This window comes from Carassius carassius, chromosome 31, assembly GCF_963082965.1.
Source record: "Carassius carassius chromosome 31, fCarCar2.1, whole genome shotgun sequence".
NCBI classification, from domain to species: Eukaryota; Metazoa; Chordata; class Actinopteri; order Cypriniformes; family Cyprinidae; genus Carassius; species Carassius carassius.
In genome coordinates this window covers 27,900,665-27,909,783 of record NC_081785.1, presented here as the reverse complement: position 1 = coordinate 27,909,783, position 9,119 = coordinate 27,900,665, and the positions used below count along the sequence as shown (strand labels likewise).

Here is a 9,119-nt window from a genome sequence, read left to right as displayed (position 1 = left end):
CAAGGCGCTTTCCAAGAAAACTACATAAAAGAAAAACACAACAATAAAATACAATATATAATACAAAGCAACAAAAAATTACAAAACAATCAAATAAAAGCTTCCCTAAAAAGAATATTTTAAGCAAGGTTTTAAAAACAGCTAAAGAATTAGCACCAGTTGGTAGAGAGTTTCACAATTTTGGGGCATATGAAGAAAAGGCCCATAATGATGAGAAGCCCTAGGCATTTTTACTCGATATGGATTAATATAAGAGCCAATCATACAGCAAAAATATGCGACAACAGCCAATCAGCATGCAGCTTTAAACGTTCATGTCAAAGAACAAAGTCAATTCCAAAAGCTTCCTAAGTCGATGAATCAGTATATCATGTAAATTAATGTGGCTGACTCCCTGATCAGTGCCCTGACTACTGAACTAGGGAACTGATTGAGACGCAACCATAGACTTTACTTGGGTGGGTCGCCCAGGTATATTTGGAGACACATTTATGCTTTTATTACTTTTATCCTCTCAGACTTTTGTATCCGGCCAAGATAATGAAACCATCTGCGATTGATTAACTAGTGGAAAATCTTCCCTTGCCCTATGTGTTTCGTACCTGCTCGTTATGTGTGCGTCAGAACTGTTTGCTCCCGCTGACATTCCCACATTTACTTACACAGGAGGAACTTCTTGGACTCCGTCTGGCTGAACACTTTTTTCCCCATTCACACCCTTCCAGTTGATCCTCCTCCCAACATCATCATGGAACATGCTGGAAAGGATGTTCCACGTGACATGTTTTGTGTCATGGCCCCCAACAGTTGCAAGGGAAGAAATCTAAAATGTAACAAAAATCCTGTCAATTTCTTATATATTAAAAGGTTAGTTCACCCCAAAATTAAAATTCTGTCATTAATTACTCACCCTCATGTTGTTCTACCCACGTAAGGCCTTCATTCATCTTCGGAACACAAATTAAGATATTTTGATTAAATCCGATGCATGAAAGTGAAACAAACAAAGTAGGTTGTAAACCTAAAAAGTAGGTTTTTAAACAAAAACTTCTCTGAAAATTCTTTGTATACTATGTACACTCCATCACTGCTTTCCACAGTGTTATATATAATGCAAATCTCGTTTCCAATAACAAACACAACCTAAGAAACAGCCTAAAACGTAGGTTTTTAAACTTTTAACCTTGTATGAATCTTTAGAAAACAAATGGCACGTGTATTACATGTTAAAAGTTGTAGTGTGGACCATTATAAGTAGGGCTGGACGATTATGACCTAAAATCAAAACCTCGATTAATTAAACATTTTACCTCAATTATTGAGCATGAGCACCGAGCTCGATATAATACACATCGGATCATATAATCGTTTGAATGTCTAAACTGGCAAACCGTAGGCTAATACACAAACCATAAAACACATACAACTGACAGAGTTTAGTGAAGACGCAAGACTCACTGCTCGTGCGCCATCTCTGTGTTTTACGTCAATTGCGTTGGTTAGAGGTTCTGAATTTCGGTTTCGAGTACTTTGATTAATCGTCCAGCCCTAATTATCAGTATTTGACAAAATAGCTGGCTAAATCCAGTTTAAAACAGTTTTTAATCTTACTTTACTCAGATGTTCGTTTAAGATGAAATCGAAAGATGCAATACTCCAAAAACACACTGGTGGCACTTGAATGAGCTGTAAGCTGCAACAGAACACACACACAAACAGTAACTTATTAATTATGAATTAATATGGTAAGAAATAATGGTATGAATATTTTGAAATGGCACATTTATTACATGTTAAAAGCTTTAGTTGTGGACCATTATCAGTATTTGACAAAATCAAGTTTAAAACAGTTTTTAATCTTACTTTCCTCAAACGAAAGATGAAATAGAAAGAAGAAATACTCCAAAAACACACTGGTGGCACTTGAATGAGTTGTAAGCTGCAACAGAACACACACACACACAGTAACTTATTAATTATGAATTAATATGATATGAAATTATGATCTGAAACAACATTACATGAGGTGGAGAATAGTCATATCGTATGTAAACAAAAAAATAGACTCAAACAACTAGAAGTTCAGTGAAAAAAAAAACAGGTAACGTTAGGCCTAACATTAGCTTATCTTGCCTGCTATTTTACTCGAAAGGAGTGAAAATTTGCATTTAGGTCACACTGGACGGAAACCTTATTTAAAAAGCTTATTAAATCTTTTACTTTTTACTCAAATCTGAGTTAACGCTAATGACACTGAAGAGCTAACTTGGCCACAGTCATTTTTTTAAATTACAAACATTCAAAAAAATCAATTAATGGTAAAGTTACTGGATACAACTGTTCAAATAAAGCATATTTTAACTACTCTTACCGTGTTCAGTCTTCACCGACCTGTCGGCTCCAGCTTTTCCACAGTGAGGAGAAGGATTCAGTGACGATGATAATTGAAAAAGGCGCGTCCGGTCAGTTAATCCGCCCAGCGTCTGTGACGAGCCCGCAAACTGACAGTGCGCTGTGCGGAGGCGGGGCATATTCTGTGCGCGTTGTCGAATTGAATCCGAGCGTACAGCGGAGCAGGCGACTTGAAGGCGGATTCGCCCCGGAGTCTGTTGCTATCTGGGACATCCCTTCCATCTTTATTTGACCCTCTAACTTTAGCACTCACTATTCAAATTCTATTCTTAAAAAAAAATCTAATCTTTCTAATCTAATCTAATCCAATTATTGACAATTTCAATTAGGAGAAGAGATTGTCGAATTTGTTGTTCGTAATTGAGATGCAATGCCGGACATCACATGTAAACCCATGAGAGTTATACACAATATCCTTAAACACTTCCCCCACCTAGCAGAACCAGACTGAAATTTCTAAGGGGGGGGGGCTAATTTCTAAGGGGGGGGGGGGGGGGCTTTGAATCTCTGGTCTCCACAGAAATCTTTAACAAATAAACTGTCTTTTCTACATATATATGGACCATAATGAACTCAAAAAGACTTATAAATGAATATCAGTCCATCGCTTCACTCCATATTCATTTATATGTAACCCACACATTTGACTATCATGTTATAATCACTTATTGTGTATGTCTTTTAATAACTACTGGATCGCTTAAGGATACATATTCATGTTTAGTGTGTTTGTGATTTAATCTGTTAGCTTGAAACAGTTGTGACCATCAGTTATTTGTCAAATGTATCATATTCTTGTTATAGGAATCATGTCCAAAATTATACCCTTCAAGAGCGGGAAAATACTAACCACATGCTTGATAAGATAACATGATTTATGATACCCCGAGCCAAGACAATATCTGATTGGTCAAGACCACATTCGAGGTGTGGCCAACAGGCCAGTTTAAATACTTAGGACACCATAAAATCTTGCTTTTAGCTTTTAGTTCTTAGTTATGCTTCTACTATTAGTCATGCCTGCTTTTAGCTTGTAGCTTTGCTTCCTAGCTTTTGCTTCTAGCCATGCTATTAGTCATTACTGTTCTTTGAGCGCGGTCCCAGCGTGCTTCGGCCTGCACGCCTGCTGCTACTTAGGCACGATGAGAAGAAACACCACCTCATCTCGTCAAACTTTACTTCTTTTCTTTTCCGTTTGAGAGTTTCGTGTTCTGAGTTAAGTTTTGTGATGCCGTGTCTAACCTCGATTGCCCGTTCAACTTCAACCAGCCACACAACTCCGCGTCTTCAGCCAACGCCCAACCACGGGCTTCCTAAGACTTCACTTCAACGACTACTGAACTTCCAGCCAATCAGCGACATCGGGAAACCCCCTTTCAACGACAACTTTACACAGGCAATGTACCTCCAGACATCTGTACTGGCGTATCTAATATAATTTTAACCTCATTGAGGAACTCAATGCGAGGGCTAATTAAGTGATTGATGGTTGTTCATGTCTATGCAATTTTACGTATTGCTGTAAACTTGGGATTCCACATTTCCATTCTCTTAAACTCATCTTTCCCTAACTTTCCATCTTCCTGCAACTTGTGTGAATGTGTGAGTGCGTGCATTTATGTGTTAGATTAGTTTATGTCTTAGATTTATCTAATAAAGCCTTATTCATATTGAAAAGAGAAGTATCTTGTGTTTTGTTCTTACAAGTTAATGTCTTAAACTGCCGATCTTGTTACTGTGCTAATTGATAGTGTTTTCACTATACTTTGGATATTAATATCCAGCGCAGATTTGATGTTAAACGGCTCGTTCAGTGAATCGCAGGGCGTCTCAGTGATCAGCCGTGAAACAGTGATTCTGTTCAAATTCCCTTTAAAATCTTAAATGATTCCCTTTGAGCTAAATTGACCTGTTTCCCTTACATTTATTTTTTCCCTTACACACTTGCTAATCATCTTTTGTTGTTTTTGATTGCTTCCATTGTTCTCATTTGTAAGATGCTTTGGATAAAAGCATCTGCTAAATGACTAAATGTAAATATATATTGTGGGAGACTTTGAGCTTTGTAACTCTGCAGATCTTATACATGCACAAATAGCTACATAACACACTAAAGAAAAGAAAAAATAGAAATCGCATCATATGACCCCTTTAAGGAAATTTCTTTATGGGTTAAGTGAACTTGTTCATTCATGGTTGCTAGGAGGAAAAATAAATTTTTCCTTGGCTCAATATATAAACTAAGCCTTGTTGCTGAATGGCTCTTAATTTACTGTGGGAGAAGCAAATGAGGAATCCTGCAATTCTGCTGTTCATATCATGCTTGCCAAGCCAGAGTCTGCTCACCAGAGTATGTGAACGGAGTGGAGAGGCAACAGATTAACTACCTGTACAGTAATATTACCTCAATAAAATTCTAACAATAAAATGTGAATTCACTCAATCAATACTGAGTATCAACATGCTACAGCCTGAAATCCACTCCTTTGTTGTGGAGCCTTGATTTTTGACCCTTTGACAGGAGCCTTTGCAGCTCCCCACGAGTGTGACAAATACCATTTCAGAGGCTGGAGCCCCATATACAAGACACCTTTATGTCCTTAAATGGTCAGTCTTCTATGAGTGGTGTACAGCACGGAGTCAGGACCCTTCCACTTGTGACGTGTCCCATATGGTAACTTTTCTACAAGAGCTGCTGGACAAAGGACTCGCCCCTTTCACACTCAAGGTGAATGTGGTTGCCATCGTGGTGAATCACTTGGTCATGGCTGGCCAATCAGTTGGTAGAATTGACCCGGTCATTACATTTCTGAGTGGAGCTCGGAGTTTGAATCCTCCTTGCCATCATACTGTGCCAACTTGGGACTTTTCTATAGTCATCAGGGCCCTACGGGCCACTCCAGTTGGCCGATCTGTGGCCCATGTTGTTTAAGACCACTGTCCTTTTAGCTTTAGCTTTGGTCAAGCACGTGGATGACTTGCAAGCATTTTCAGTCAGTGCTTTTTGTCTCGAGTTTGGGCCTAACGACTGTAGAGTCATCGAAAGTGCTCTCCACTCCATTAAGAGCTCAGGTTATCACCCTTCTGGCACTCCCCACTGCAGATGGTGAGCAGGATCCCAACCTACTCTGCCACTCAGAGCAGCACTTTGTATGCTTCGGAAGCCACTCTAAAGGGTTGCTGGTTACAAAGCAGAGACTATCTAGGGATAGTGGATGCCATAGCCTTGGCTTATGCCTCAGCATGTAGCAGTGGTCTAAAGGAGTAGGGGCCCATTCCACCAGAGGAATGACTCCCTCCTGGTCTTGGTCCAGTGGGATATCTATTGGTGATTTGTGTGGCTGTCTGCTGGTTGTCACCATCTACTTTTGCCAGTTTCAGTAACTTGGAACGTCACTGCCCTGAAGGCATGGATCCTGTCACTTAAGTCTTCTTAATCACCTTTGCAAGTGGAAAAGGTCATGTTATGTAGTCCTCAGCATAACGGCTCAAATGTCATTATGTTTTCATGAATATAGGAGTTAGTAAGAGTGCTCCGGGGCAGAGCTCGTAGAGCCACTTAGACAAGTGTAGTCTATTTCACGACCCACCAAAATATTTGAGGAAAAAAAAATGGTTGACATTACTTTAAGCCTAATCTTACTTAAAAGTTTGATGACAGAAATGAAGTATTTAAGAAAAATAACCATTTTATTTTAGAGTGTGTTGGCGAGAACGGAGCACAATCCAACACTTTTTTTTTTTAGAAAAGCATAAGAAGCAAAGCAGAACTATCTAAAACAGTTTCGAGATTAAAATAATTGTGAAATAGGTTAAAATTATAATAAACAGATGGGTCTCATTTTCTCATTTCTCATTTAAAAAAAACACACAAAAAAACTGGATGACATTTAGTTCAGGCAGAAATGTATTTTTGCAATGGTTAAATAAGCAATATCCTCAAAAGATTTCTGAACTTTGGCAATTTTTTCTCTAAACATAGATGATACGTCAAGGAAATATTGCGAACTTTTGTACATTTTGTTAAGTGGAAATGTTTAAATCTGGTAGTGTTACAATTAACCCTGCGTTTGTGCCCTGCTCGCCCTGTACATGTGAAATGCTTTTTACAAACCGTTTCCCATACGAAAAAAGTGCAGAGTTCAAAGAGACGATATAAATGAATGAACATGGCCTACCTGAAACGGTTTTCAAAACATGCAGAATATAGCATATTGAAGTGAGCAGGTTTTTACTCTTTTAGTAATGCGGACCGATTCAACCTTTTAATGACATTGATATGAGACCTTAACTGTTATTATACCTCGTGCGCACCCGCGCTTCAAAACACGCAACGCATGCGGACTTAATTGCAATTCGGATATTGGATATAATAAGGATATTGCAGTTCGTTATTAATGTTGGTGGGCTATATCGTTGTGACGAGTGGATTCTCGGTTCCTGCCTACTTCTTCCCGTGATTGTTAAGTTTTTAATGTGTTACAGTGGTGCCGAAGCCCGGGAGGAAGGAGGGACGTGCTGCCGAAGATCCCTCGCCGCTGGGCTGAATCCGCGGTGCCATCGAGCAGGGCGTAGGAGTCTGCCGCCAGGGATGCTCGAAGGGTTGGGCTGTAGTGAGTTGCCGGGGGGACGGACGAACTCACTCCAGCCCACCGCCTCGATGACTCCTTCAGGAAGGAGGCGGGAACCGGCAGACAATCAAACGAAGTTTTAATAACCAAATAAACACAAAACAGCGCAACAGCCCCTCGCAGACGACTGTCGTGCCCAAACAAAAACCAAACACAAAATAAAACCCAGGCGTGGTCCTCTCTCGTCCTTCACTGTCGTCACTCCTCTTTTGTATCCTTCCGATCTCCTCCGTGGTTCTCGAGACCGGTGTCGCAGTGTTGCAGGTGTCGCTCCACCGGCCTCACTCCGTTCCCATGGCTCTCTCGGCCCTGCCCCACTCGTCACATTCGTGCAGCCCTAGACTGAACTGTGTGATTGTGTGTGCATGTCATTGAAACGAAAATTTAGCTGCAGCCAAGTGACTTTGTGCGACCCACATTGTTCCATTCTGTGACCCACAAGTGAGTCGCGACCCACAGTTTGAAAACCCCTGGGCTAGAACACCATTTGTTTGTGCAGCAACCCCCATGGCGTGTAAACGCAACACTTGTTCTTTTATCTGTTGGGAGGTAACAAGTAACCAGAGCAGCTTTTCTCCTTGGTCTACTTGTGTTGATGGAACAGTTTTGCCATTTAACTTTATGTATTTACACTGCAAAGAGATTGCTGCACATATTATGTATATCACTGACACTGAAAGATATGGAGCAAAAATCCAACCAACAGCTTAAAAAAAAGGGTTCTTTACCACAGAGTCAGTGGATTTTCACCATCCAGTAATACTGAGCTTTTAGGTCATCTGTCTGGAGCTCAAGAATATGCTGTATAACAGTTATAACAGCAACAAACTAACAAGTTTAGTGAAACAATAGATGTTATCCACAACTGTGCATTTACAGTACACTTAAGTCTGCGCACAAACATTTTCATGCAAAAATCATGATTCACCAATAAATTTGCACTAAAATGTATTAAAAATGTATGAAAAAAAATCCAATGGCATCATAAACAGAAGCAGCAACAGATGTTTTCCAAGTGAAATGGTTTAAGGGGGAAAAAAAATATTTTATTTTTATTTTTGTATTTTCCATTTTACTCGCATTATAAAGCTTGGAAGAGTCAGAACATTTTTTTTAATAAAACTGTGATTGGATTCATCTGAAAGAAAAATATATATATATACACCTAAGATTCCTTGAGGGTGGGGTATAGGTTATATTTTAATTTTTGAGTGAACTATCCCTTTAATAAAAATTTTGCTCCCATGCATGCTTTGGTTCACATTTGCTCTCACTTGTATTTTAAGTCATTATTGTTGTCATTATTATTGTTTTATGTGTTTTCTTGTTGTTGTTGTTGTTGTTGTTGTTATTACCAGAAACCATCTTGGCAATGCAAATGTAATTGAAATCTGTAATTATTCAAGCGCATCTCCAGCCTTAGCAGTGTATGAATATTCCTCCCACACTCTCACAGCAGAGCAAAGAGAAGTTATTTCAGGGAGTGTGGCAGTAGACCGTTTCCCAGCAGTGTTTGTAGCCCCCTCCCTCCTCTGGAGTCTCTCCTCTCCTCCTCTCTCACTATTTTATTACTTCTATATAAGCCACTAGATCCATGATTTGAGAATTAATAAGTCTGCTTTATGGGCTGAAGCTGCTTTATCTGCTGTGTGTGTGAGAGAGTGTGTGCTATAATAAGAATGTGTGCTGTTTCTCACTTCTGTGTGGAGTTCCTTTTCCTGCAAGGAGGAGGAAGTGACCTACATAGCCACCACCTAAGTGTTTAAATGCCTGATTTGCATTCAGGAGAGCATGGATGAATAACATGAATGCTTTCCAAAAATGATGTGATATTATGTGGTTTAGTGGCAGGGTGACGCTGTGACAAACATAGGCTGAAGCTACTAGAAAGCTTCTGGGGTTGTTTCTGTTATTGTGACTTTGTTGGGTTGCTAACGTTGAGAGATATATTCAACTGATTTCATTAACTGATGTTGGATTTCTTGCATTTAGGGTTGGCCGATCATAACAAACATTCACATAAGAGATACCGGCACTCATAATCACAAAATACAACCTGGCACCGGTTGCAGATGC

At 39.6% G+C, this 9,119-nt stretch overlaps 1 long non-coding RNA gene across 1 annotated transcript; it reads right to left on the bottom strand.

Annotated features, from left to right (window-relative positions):
- Window positions 1-1,535: 1,535 nt before the first annotated feature.
- On the bottom strand, window positions 1,536-2,606 carry LOC132112143 (uncharacterized). The gene is made up of 3 exons (XR_009424901.1): window positions 2,372-2,606; window positions 1,864-1,939; window positions 1,536-1,693 (listed from the first exon to the last, which is right to left on the bottom strand). It is a non-coding gene; the product is annotated as an uncharacterized LOC132112143 (long non-coding RNA).
- Between the last annotated feature and the right edge of the window lie 6,513 nt (window positions 2,607-9,119).